Here is a 13,649-nt window from a genome sequence, read left to right on the forward strand (position 1 = left end):
GTTCCGAGATCACCAACAAGTCCCTGGAGTATTCCTCTCAAGCATGACTGGCCCGAGATTCTCCCTTGCATTTAGTCTGGTTTGCTGCCATCAGAGAGCGACGACCCTGGAGCAGGTGGTTTGCAAGGGCATTTCTCTGGGCATGGATTGGAGAAGATCCCGAGAGGCAGATTTCAAGAGGGAGCTAAGAGGACTGTAATCTCCTTTGCTGTATCACTGTCTAATGCAGCACACATTCCCAATCACCTGTCAGATAACTGCTGTGCCACCAGTCAGCCATCCCAATCCTCATCAAAGCTGCATCCCATGCTGTTCTAAGCCACTAGGGCAGCAAAAAACTTTCTGGAGGAAAGACTTTCCTATGTCTTAGTGAATTCTAGGAGTGGCAAAAGCCAGCCAGGTCACAGGCAGCAGGCATAATTTATCACAGCCCTCAGGCAACTTTAAATTACACCGAACGACTCAATGCTCAGCCTCTGCAGACTGGTCAGGGGAAGGTGGTACGTCAGATGTTATCAAGCCAGAAGAAAGATTTAACAAACCAGAAGAAAGATTTAACAAACCTGCTCTGGTTTCATTCTGCACATATCTACATGAGTGCAGACAAGGCAGTGGAAAAGGAAGTCCCAAAGCTTTATCAGGAGTTGTAAACATCAGGGCCCAAATGAGAGCTTGCATTGACTTCAGTCAGTACCTATCCGGAAGAAGGATGTAAGCCCTGAAATGAAGATCTGTCTTTGATAAAAAGACAGGGAATTTCTTATAGTTTTTACAGATCTTGCTACCTACAGTATGGATAGATGCTTTTGATTCTTTAATAGTTGCATATAGCAAAGTAAAAATGCAAAGTACTTTAAACAGAAGGGAGAAAAAAGGCAGTACCTCAACCTCAGATAAGCAAAGTTGAGTGCAGAAGAGAGACCTCAGTGAAATAATGAAATAAGGAGGAAAAATAGAAGAAGAAAGTGAAAAAAAAAAGCAAAACAACAACAACAAAACCCTAAAGTGTTATGTTCAGTGTTTTTTATGATATGTGATGTTAATTCCTTTTATTTAATGTAGAAGGTTAGCATAGAAGGCTAGTACAGGAGATCAACCCAAAATTAAAACCAGAAAACACGTCATTTAGAAAAGGCAATGTATTGCAGCATCTTGTATATACTTGTTTATATGACATGGCCTATATTGGTTATTCTGTCTCTGGTCACAAAGCAATTATCTACATTAAAAAGTATGAAATTTGAATGTTAATGTAACAGAAAACATTCCCGATAATTCTGAGGCATAATTGAGTATCAATTTTCTATGTTTTGAAAGAAGAATTCCACTGGTCAAACAGCCAGCACACTGTATTATTATTGCAGATGCAAGAGTTAGCAAATAAAGTCACATCAAAAATTGGAGTCCTTGGAAACAGCAGATCAGAGACTCCCAGAGTTTTCAGAGTGTCCCAGAGACAACGGTGCCCAGCTTTCACTGAATACTGTTACTAGATTACTTTGCTATCTCAAGATATGGCAGATGAAATCATCTTCAGAATACCTTTTTCCTAGCCACACACAAAGCAACCGATGCAAGAAAGAGACAAAAGTCTGTTCCATTTCCTCAAGCCTTCAACTTTATGATACATCTGGCCCAGGACAGTGTCCCACTACATCACTTCAAACAAAAAGACCAACGAACACTTACATCTGTTAACTGCCTGTAAATCTAAGCAGCTGTGTTGTGAGTCATTTCAGGACTGGCTAATAATTGAATAAACAATTGTAATTGTGCTCCATGAAACTCCCATGTTTTCTTTCAGCCTTGGCATCTCCTCTCATGAAAGCTGTACAAGTTGGGGTGCAACCACACAAATTCAATCAGCTATGACAATGTTTACCTAATGCCTCTAGTCTACCAACCATCAGACTACCAACCATCAGTCTACCAGCACATCCTGCTTCTGGGCAACTAATAGTAATACTTTCTAAATATTCCAAATCCAGTGATCAGAAAATTACTTACGGACTGATATTTTTGAAGGCCCTCATTTATTATTTATACTACAATAACGCTCGCAAGGCACAGTGACCAATGCACTGAATGCAGCACTTGTAGAAAATGAAAAGGTGATCCCTACACCAGAGAATTTACAATCTAAGCGGTGCTGAGTGTGTCCTGAACCTTTGAGTAAATGTGGCTTAAATGTCAACTGGAAAGGAGGTGTTTTTTGCTAGATCAGTGGTCTTCAACCTATGGTCTACTTTTAGGAGGCCTTGAAAGATAACTGAGAAAAGGAGGTTTACTTTGGTAGACTTAGATTCACTTTACAGGGGTCCACAGATTTGAAACAGATTGAAAATACTAATCTAGACGGATTTGTAAACTATGCCGTGGAATTGCATTCTTGTTCAATTATTTGACGGGATTATAACCACATGACTGGCTAAACAAGAGAGGCAGTCCCCTGGGAAGTATACTGAGAGAGACACTGAAAGGGGGCAATATTCCTGAGCCCCACTGACTTCTGCTGCCTTCCGGCAAAGGACCAGAGACTCATCCATGCAGACTGAATAGTGAGCAGCAGCAACTGGAAAAAAGCTAAGAGAGAAAGTCCTAGGAGCCAGAAGACCTCACCTTGGTTCTGCAAGTGTTGGAAAGAGTAAAACCAAGCTCTAGGATCTGTAAAAATCTATAGATTTTACTAGTAGATAAAGTAATTCCTGTTAAACCTCATGAGGTTTATAGGAAAAGTTTGTAATGTGAAGATCCGCTACTGGTGAGCAGATAGCTTTGCTGCTGTGACTAATTCAGCCTATGATAGCTTTGCCAAGGCTATAAACAAAGTTTCAGGCTGTTTTACTGACACAAATACTGCTGGAAAAAGCTCTGACACCAGTCCAGCTGCTCTTTTCACCTACAAGACACTGCTATAGGTTGCACAAGACTTAGGTTATCTAGGCAAAAAAAGCAAGAGTGCTTGTGCCTGGAGGCTAAATTTGCTTTGATACCTAACAACTATCTGGTTTGCCGTTCCTGGAGGAAGGTCCTCGCAGCTGTGGTTCCCAAAAGACAACCACGTCAGTGTTGCACACTGCTGCACAGAGCTCCCCTTAATAAGAGTGTATGTTAATAAGGTTAGGAGATATCCTGGTAGAGGAACAAGTCCAAAAGTGCAGGGACAGCCCGGGGCAAAATAGAGAGTCCCAGTGCTGATGTAATAAAGAAAAAAAGCTAAACAAGGCTAGGAAGCCTGTAAATTTGGGTTTTTTACCTGCAGAGCGAAGGTCTGTTTTAACTACAACATATTGTTATGGCCAACAGATATTGCAATTGTTTTTCTGAATCTTATGGACTGCTATAACATAAACCTGATTCACTGGAAAGCAATACCTATAGATGGAGACACTGTTATTTGCTGCTTTGTATAAAAACAAGTGAGTCACAGAGATCTTTCTTTGTCTACCATATAGCTGATGTGCATGGTAGACAAAGAAACACTTTTTCAGCATGTTTCTCAGAATGAGGTCCCTTTTGTCAGTAGTTAACAAGCAAAGCAACGTCTTGATTTAAATCCGCATTAGAGGCAGAACATTTGTCTTTTCTACCTTAATCGCTTGAACTATGTAAAGTAGTCCTTTTTTCTACCTTTTTTCTTTTCATTAAAAAATCCCCACTTTTACGCTGTCTTTCTTTAGGCCCAGGACCGTGTGTTTTGACAGACTGAGTCTATGGGACTATTACATGCTTCCACAAAACAAATTAAGCCAAATGCTTGATAAAGTCAGTTGTTCCTGTCTGGGGAAAAAGATTTAACAACTGTAAAAAAATAAGAGGATTGTCCCACAACACCAAATATCTTGAGCAACCTCTCTTGATCTACAACCTACCCTTTTGCCACCTTTCTCATTTTTTAAGTTCTTTGTGGGGATCTTGGACCGATCATGACTATTCTATCACTGCATTCATTAATGCTCTGGGCCAAATATGTTTGCATAAAAGCAGAACAGAATTTCAGAAGTAACCATGAAAATGAAATAAACATCCCCAGAAAGAAAAAGACCTCAGATTTTATCTTACATTACCCATCTTATTTCTTCTGCATGTTAGCAAACATATAGCACCACGTACTACAAAGATAAAATACTGAGTCTGGAAAGCTCTGTGCTGCAAGCAGGTTTTGCTGCAAGCAGGTTTTCCATGTAGAACATAGTTAATGCATGAAGGAAGACACTTAAGTATTGCAGCAGGAAGGTACTGACGGAAGAAGAATACGCTAAGAAAAGGGAGGAAAAACCCATCATTTCTGATCTGCCCCATATCCCTTTCTGGAAGGCTGGCCTGTCCACCTAGGAAGATACTCCAAAGCAGAAAAAGTAACACAAAAAAATACTCTCGAAAGGGCACTCAGAGAGAGAGAGCGAGAGCGCATACACACATCCTTCCTTTTGAGTAGACTTTCCTGAATATTGCCTCAGCTGTCTGCTGAGCCGTCATGGAAGGACTTTCCTTTTCATTAAAACAAGTAATAAAAACCTTCCTCTTCGTATTTTGGAGGCAGCAACTCTCCTCAGCGGCAGCAGTTTCCAAACCTTTTATCGCCCAAGCCCCTCCCTGCTCCATACTGACTTTGCACTGAGCTCTGCTTTTGTTTCATGGCACTGAATCATGTGGGCCACTGGGCATCATGCAGCGCTGGAGATGCTCATGTGCTGCATCCTGCCCATTTGCCACCCGACACGACCCATTCCAGGACTCAGCTCTGTGCAGGTTATGTACCCGCCTTGGCTGGGATCTTACAGACAAGAGCTTAGGCAGCGCTGTTCTACCTAAAGCCCATCAGTAACTGATGTGCAGTCACTTGTCAAGTCAATCTCTGCCTGAAGCCAGTTCTCAACAGCTCCAGGCTAGAGAGGGATATATACTCATTGTAGATGTGGTGCTTGTGTTTCCTATAGTAGGCTAGTGCTAAATTACAGGCATATATAGAATGAGCTTAATCAGAGGAAAATCTGTATTCTTCCATTTGAAGAACACTTTGGTTTTGGATAATGCTGTTAAAACAAGTAGTAAAAGGAAATTAAAATTAGCCCTGGATATTTCTCTCAAGTAAAGAAGTTCCTTCCAAAATTCCAGTGAAAATTGGCTTTGACCTGGCAGATTTATGAGGCTTTGAAACTTACAATTGGAGCCTAAGCAATAGTTTGTTTTGTGTTTAGAATAATAATACTCCTTAACTGAGGCAAAGAGGGGCGGTGACACCACTATTTATGGCTTGTTGTCCCTCTCAGTTTCTGCACAGGGAATGCAGCTGGACTGGTTGTTGCTTTTACAATTACTGCACGCTTTTTGTATTAGCAACCCTCACGTACTGAAAAACCATGAAACTGCTCCTCCAGAACAGAGGATTAATTAAAATGAAGAGCTTTTTGAAAACGATGTTTTCAGTTGCTGTTGCTTGTCTTCTTGTTTAAGCCATTTGTGTGCATTTGTTCCAAGTTTCCAAGTTTTCCCCCCAAACCCTGAATACTAGAAACTTTAAAGTCAAAGCTGAGATCTTGATACATTTTAGGGTTCTGTCATCTGAGGCCAGATGAAAAGCACTAAATATCACAGTGTTAGCAATAAACTGCCAGTCATCAGCATAGAAACTTGACAGAGCTGTTTTGTCTTCTCAAACAGCTTTCTACATGAAGTGCTGGAAGCTTAGAAAGCTGAAAATATCACAAAAAGTTTGCACAACTTTTTTGACAGGTGGACATATAAATATAGTTCAAAATTTAGTGTTCTTGCCTTTCTTTTGTGATTGCTCAAAGTTTGTATAACTCTAACCTGAGGTTTTCTTAATGTGCTGAAAGTACTTATTTCTGTACAAGCTCCTAAAAATTGGCTCAGTAATGTACTTTGCCTTTTCTAAGTGGAGACAGTGAGTAAAATGGGATTTTTTTCCTATTGAAAAGGCAAATAGCATTGTTTCTACTTTTGTACAAGAATTCAAGAGCTGCAGAATCAATAGGCTGTTTCGTATCCCATCATCAGCAGATACTGGGCTGAAAGCCAGTTTCTTCACGATGGCTTTGTTTAGCCTATGGTTTTGGTCGTACTGTAATTCTAGTTAATTGATTGCCAGTTTGTTTGAGTTAGCACAATTGAAAATGGTAATGTAGACATCCAAGAAATATTTGGGGCAGAACAGTTCATTAATCAAAGTTACAGCATGTCCAAAACTTTAAACCGGACCAGGTTAGGTTGGATACAACCCCTCCCACCCAACTTTCTGGAACTCCGCATCTCCCTGGGGTCTGCTGCACTGATGGAAGTCAGCTCTCGTCAGGACCTAAGGTGTGGTATGTCAGTCTTTTGATTACAGATGAAAGCAAACAGAATCCCCACAGACAAAGCAAATCTTCCACCCAGTCCCCAGCACCAAAGTGAGACAGGATGATGCACTCACTAAAAAAGCAAAAGCAGATGTGCTCAAGCACCTTACCCCCATTACTGCAGACAGCTGAAGCAGCAAAGGTTACTGCAACTAAACCTTTCCTTTCACCTCTACTTTACACTTGAGTGTGAAAGAAGCTGTTGTTTTCTGCCATTTTACATGTAATGACCACAGCATAGTTTTGAATGGTTCTTCATGCAGGACAGAGCTGTGCAAAGCAGAACCATTCTTCTACCAACAAAAATATCTAAATGTGAACAGACACGTACAATTACATTTATGCACCCGAATGAAGAAGGATGGTGGTCATTCTCATATGAATGTAACAAGACAAAATGCTAGATTTTTTAGCACTAGCCTATAAAACACAGTGGATAAGAAAAAGCATAACTGATCTGGACACTCGTTATGGTATTTCGGACTGATGTAATAAAATAAGTGAAAAAATGGTACCATTCTTTAGGAGGCTCCTTTAAGAGGACTTGCAATTCAGGATCCCATGGTGTAGTTGCAGTCCCACTGGTGGACTCTGTAACATAAATGGGATTTGGATGTTTACTCTTCCATTGTCTGACTTTACCCCCACATAGCATGGTTCACTATGTGACACAAAGGTTTGGGTCTTCACTGCTGTTCAGCTTTCACCACCCATAGAAGAGATGTAATGACAGAAAATTGTAACGTTGAATTTCATAGTGTAATGAGTTTGTAATAGCCAGGCTGGAATTTAAGCACTGGTCTCTTGACCCCTAGCTATGCATTTTAACTCCAGAACTACCCTGTTCCCCACTGATAAGCTTTCATACTATCTAATATTGCTGTTATAAGGCATGAACTTCACGACAAAGGTTGCATCAGAGTTCAGAAACCAGATAATATTATACACACCTCTTCTGGAGAGTGGACGTCAGGCTTGACTCTCTCTTATCTCTCTGGAATGGCTGACAGCAAGTCACTGCAAATGGTTTGGGAGAACTTATATTTCTTATCTTTCCTCTTATATGCATCAATAAAAAACTTTAGTGTTCTTACGATGGACTGAACTCAAACAGAGCTCGTCCCTGCTGCCTAAGCTCTGCCCACCATACAGAGCCATAAGCAGTTTTCAAAGTGCAGAATGATGAACGACAGCTCAGTCTGGGGATGCTGAGAGACTCAGACTCATGACTGGTGCATGTGAAAAAAATGGTGAACAGGGGGTGGTCAGGTCTGAGAAAACAAATCCCATCACTGAAATCAGGCAAAGCTGCTGACAATTGTTTTTGCACACAGAGGCTATTTCTAAACATGAGAAAACTTACTGCTACTAACTGTACTTCTCTGTTTCCTCTTGTCACAACCACCATCTTCCTGCCATGGTTTGAAAGGAAATCTGGAAGTAGGAAACAAGTCAAGAGGGAGCCCCACTTTTATCTAAGGAGAATTCTATGTTCCATGGAAGTGTCATTCTTAAAATAAGGAGAGTGTTTCTATTTTTAATAACTTTTATTAATAAATTGAACTTCACCAGTCAACCATTATATTGATCAATTTATTGTACTTTATATATTTGACCCCCTTGTCCTAGGAGATCAACATCCCAAAACCAGATGACAGATGTGACCCCTGAGAGTTTATCTGACATGTGAGGACAGAGAGAGCAGATGGCTAGAGGTGAGATTAAAGAAGCAATGATGTCCTTTGAATGAACACCCAAAGGTTTTAGACTACTTGTCCATTCTGTCTTCTTCATTTCTGTCACACAGGTTTCTCTCCTCAGAGTACAGCAAAGAATATACCAAAAGTAAAGAGTCAAAACCAATGCTGTAATAGCAGCAGATTGGCTAAATGCAGTTAACACTCTTATAACTCCTTCCCCTAGAAGCCTCCGCTCCAAACCATTTGATACTATCTTTTTTTTTCTTTTTGTTTTTTTTCTTAATAGTTTAACATTAGAAGGCGTGCCTTGGTTGGTACAGCTTCCTTGATAAATCAGACACTCCAAAATAAGGAAAACTTTAAGGAACAACAGCTTCATATCAGACACTATCCTTGCTAATCAAGTTAAAGAGATCACTCCCTACTTTTACAGTATAATGACAAAACTGCATGACATGTACACTGCCCTAGAGAAAAGACCAGGCAGAAGACCAAGACAGCAGTAGTGTTTTCCCGCAGTGGGTGGTAAGGGAGATGGTAAGTTTGACTCTCAGATTCACAGTTCACGTGCCTTCAACAAGGGCTCAGTCCCATTTTCAGTCACTGAGGGGCCTTCAATTTTTTTGTTCCTGGCATATGCCAGGAATTCCCCCTGTATTTATGGAAGCCACAATGAGCTTGTACTGAATACTCTGAGAAGAGCTTGTACTGTAAATGGGGCATAGAAAAAAATCACCTTGCGTGGGAGCCAGCACAGCATATCACTTGAAACAATGGTCAGTGGCCCAGCCAAGTGTATGCAGCATGGATGGGAAATCCCAGCCCTGAGACAGCAGCCTTCCTGACCATGCCTCACACACAAGAGTGAATCTTCTGTTCCACTGTGCTTGGCAGTGCTTTGTCCTTCGTCTTTAAATCACTTCAAGAAAAACAGATTAATAAGAACCATATGTTAAGCCCGTCTGAGAAAGACCGTCTCCTTATTAGAAGATGCTACAGGGAGGGACCCACATGCTATATACTATGGAAATCATTATTATCCCTTTGAAGCTTCAGTTAATAACAGTGTTTCTGTTACATAGTGGAAGAAGAGTTGTCAATGTTGAAAAAACACAGAACTCAACAGCAAAGTTAAGTACAGTAGTTTTTTTCAGAAACATTTACAGAAGTGGTTTTAATTTCTTCACTATGAGGGTGGTAAGGCACTGGAACAGGTTGCCCAGAGATGTTGTGGATGCCCCATCCCTGGAAGCATTCAAGGCCAGGCTGGATGGGGCTTTGAGCAACCTGGTCTAGTGGAAGGTGTCCCTGTCCATGGCAGGGGGTTGGAACTAGATGATCTTTAAGGTCCCTTTGAACCCAAACCATGCTATGATTCTAATTTAGTTAAATCCATGCAATTTTGTGTATAAGCAAGGGTTGAAAATAAGAAGTACAAAATTATTCTAAGAGAACACATGCATAGTCTTCATAACATGTAAGTCATTCTTATTAAATAGATAGTGGTTAAAAAACCATATATCAAGATGGGTGGAGTTTTCCTAGTGGAGGCTCTAAAATTGTTTCCTCCTAACAAAACTTCAGAATCCTTTTGTCAGCACATATGATTTCCTGTGCTCTTTGCTGTATTCCAAAAGCCAAAATACACATCCTATTGTAACAAAACGCCTGGTTTACCAAGAAAAACAAACAAGCAAACAGATCTGCATGGTGTCAGTACTGCAGGCAGCTTTTTGTATTTGTTGGAAGATCTCATTGGGTTATGGAACAGTAATTATTTCTAGGCATGCTCAAACATTTTCAACAGAGATCGTAATGAAAAAAATCTAAGACCTTTCCTCTTGTAGCTGCAAGGTTGAAATCCCCAGTAGTAAACTTAAAACTGACCATTAGTTCAACTTTGTCACATGGTATGCAGCTATGCAAAACAAAGTCTGTTGATAAAGTGAAGATCAGCATCCTAGAATACCAAAATAGACTGCTCCCTCCCTACAGAAGACACTCATTGCTCCATCAGTGAAATATGTTTACTACTGTGTGTCAGTGTTAATAGGGATATACTGGGGACAGAATATTTGAAGTAAAGCCTCTAGCAAAAGCAGTAAGTGGACAGACTGCCAGAATTCAGACAGAAATTGGGCCAGCCTAGAGTTTTAGAAGCTTCTAGGCTCCAGTTCCACAAGACATAATAGGAGACAATTTAATAGTTTATTAAGCTGTGGTTCCATGGGCAACCAACCAAACCTAGTCCCCTACAGTGGTCAACAAAGAGGAAGTCTCACCCTGCTGTGGCCTCTCTTCTCCCCTGCCCTGCTCCCACGCTACACGCTTGACATCTGGACTCTTCTGAATGCTGCCCTAACCTAGTAGAAAACTGCCCAGCTCTTCTGCTGAGTAATTTCTTGCTGGGTTAGTGGGTTAGCCTCCCCTCAGAATGAAAATAAATGAATAGGAAGAGACAGGGTGGCATGTCCATTGGCAAGGGCAAGACTGTTCCATCTTGGCAGCTGTGAGCCATTAGGTTGCACAGCTGCCCAAGGAACCACCACTCAGTAAGTGACATCATGACAAGAGTCAAAGAGTAAGAGCTCTGGAGTCACTCACCTCAGATGCTAAAAAGGACACTTGCTGCTGACTTCAGCTAAGAGTTTGATCTTACTAATTCCATGAAATTACAAAGTGGGTAAAGATGTCCTGCAGGCAAGTTTAGGAAATCCCTGTGTTATTTGGTTTGCAGCAGGGAATCTGACTAGCAGACATCCAAGAAAGAAGGAGGACTGCATTGTGCTAGACTACAAATTGTCTTCTGCAAATAAATTACAGCTGAGCAAACCAGATAAAATCAGGAGAAGTAAAAAATGACCATGTCTGTACTACATGTCGACAGCAATATCAGAACTCAAATCCAGGTCCCTTGAAGCCCTCCTGGCTCACTGTCCACTAGATCTCTCTCATTTTCCCAGCACCTTGGACCTAGTAAGAGCTCCACTAGCTTATACTGTAGTGTCTGTAACTCTTACCAGTCAAAAGTCAAATCCGTCAAGGCTGTGGAAGAAAACATTCAAGTGAACTGAAAATGCACACTAGACATTGGGCTTAAGAAAAAGATTTGGTTCAATGATGACTTTGATTCCAATGATATAGTGTTATCCCATAAGTGTCAATTGCTAGAAAGACCTGTGGGGTTTGCTATTTTGCTTGTTTATGTTTTGTTACAGATTTGTGTAGGACTGAATGGACAATCGTCTGCTACTGAGTTAAAACTGTGGAGAATATTCATGCTTCAACAGTGAGGCTACTCTAGAAGGCAATTAATCTTTGAACTCTGTCTAAATAGCACACACAGTAGTTAGCATCAACTTAGGTACCTTACTTATATGTTTATTGACCTGTGTATCTACTCTGGTAGAGCAGACTGTATTCTACTGAAGACTTTTGAACTCCTATTTGTGTTTTTGGTTTGCAGACCACACAAATTTCCCAGAATAAGGAGAATATCCAACACATTTTAATTTATGAAACATGTGCAGCCCATATGAGAAGAAGTGTATCCCAGAGGAATGGAAAATTATAGTATGCACAATGTGTGGATAAGGAGCAACTGGTGTTGAGGGTAATTAAATTCAGGCACTGATTAATTTCAACCCACAGTGTGCACTAATTAATCCACACAGTGCTTCTGTGAAAGAAATGTAGAAAGGTCCGAGACTGAGGGTTTGTCGATGGATGAAAATTGACATATAACAGGATAGGGAGACAATTTTAAATGAATAGCTGCTTCAGACTGCCTCTATGAATGGACATTCCTATTCTGGAGCAAGTGTGACTTTTTCTAGCTTGCTTAGTCCAAACACAAAGCAGCTTGAACTCATTTAGAAAGAGAGAAGAAAAAAACTCACTTCTATTCCAGATAAAACCATCCAAACTCCTAAACCAGTTACTCATTAAATCTATAGACAAGCCTCAAAACCTATTATTTTATGTCCTGGAGTCCTTCAGTTCTTGCATATTTTTCACATCTGACAAGTGTGTTGGTGTAATTCTGATGACACTCCCTCCAAAAGGATACAGTAGAACTAGGGGTATGTCAAAGGGGGACAAGGATGACTGCAAGTATGGCTCAGCATCTGCCCATGGAAAGGCTAAGGCAGGCTAGCTTTCTTCAGCTCTGGATGACGTGTGTGCGTGGGGAGAGAAGGTTTATAAAAATCATAACTAGGACAGAGCACATGAATAAGGAACAATTGTTCATTATTTATCACCATATAAACAAATCAATTTATCCAATGGCAGGTTTAAAAACAGATACAAACAAAGGGAATACATTTCCACACAACAAGAAATTGAGCTGTATGACTCACTGCTAAATTAAGTTTGGATGCGAAAAGTATTAACAGGTTCAAAATGGGATTAGGCAAGTCAATGGCAGAAAGGCCTATCAAGGATAACTAAACAATGGCCCTAATGTAATATCAAGGGGAGGAAATGCCTGCAGCACTGATCGCTAGAAGAAAGGAAAGAGGAATGGATCATTGCTCTGTTTCTTAAGCTCTTTCCCTAAGCTATTGGTACTGGCCATTGTCAGAGACAGGTCAACGGGATGATCAACCAGTGTGGGACTTCTTAAGCTGATGTTTTTGTGAGTTTCCAGTGATTGAATTTTTGCTTAAATGGATTTAAACATTACATTCAAAAGAAGCAATGGTAACATATTACACAGAGAGTGCAGAGCACCAGAACTGGTTTTGGATCTTGTTTTGGATTCAACCCTTTTGGGCTTCTTCTTCTTAGTAGCAAATATGACAACCTGGGTCATGGGATTTCTACATATTTTCTAAGGAGCTCTGCAGCTGTATGGGAGGGATGGTGAGTGCTATCACTATGAAATAAGAAGGTAACTATAAATAAGTCAATTCCTTCCATGCCCTATATTTATTGGACTCCAAAAAATCTCTTGCTATAATAACCCAGATGAGTGAATGATTTCTTTATGAGGGTCTTGACATTTTGGTCACATCTGACTAATTGAATGTTATGGTCATTGTTCCAGAGGCTGTATATTGAGAATGGATTTGCCTTGTAACCTTCTGGCTCTAAAACTTGATTGAAATACACAACGAAGTCTTTGTGGTCTTTCTGGGCTCTGCCAATTCTACAGTTACCAAAAACAAAATGACAAGAAACTTCTCTTGCTTCTCTATTTATTTCTATATTTCACTGTGGTTTTTTCGCTTGATAATACATTTTACAGATTAAAACTCTCTCCAATCTATTTTTGGTTCCAGTGCTATTAATGGAGGTATTAAAAAGAGATTTTCAGTTAAGGATGGACAAATTAATTTTGCCTAATTTTGACCTCACCAAAAAAAAAAAAAGACTGGATCAAAACTTCAGTTTGACCTTTTTATGGTATCCTTTACGTTTACTAATGAGAGAAGAACCAATGAAAAATAGATTGCAATAAAAAATAGAAAAGAATTCAGATGAGAGAATATGTAATGAGGAAATGAACACTAAGGTCACCCACATATACTGGGCCAGTTTCTGTGGGATGGTGGAGAGTCTGCCATCCCTACTATAGCACACA

Source organism: Ciconia boyciana, chromosome 3, assembly GCF_034638445.1.
Source record: "Ciconia boyciana chromosome 3, ASM3463844v1, whole genome shotgun sequence".
Lineage (NCBI taxonomy): Eukaryota > Metazoa > Chordata > Aves > Ciconiiformes > Ciconiidae > Ciconia > Ciconia boyciana.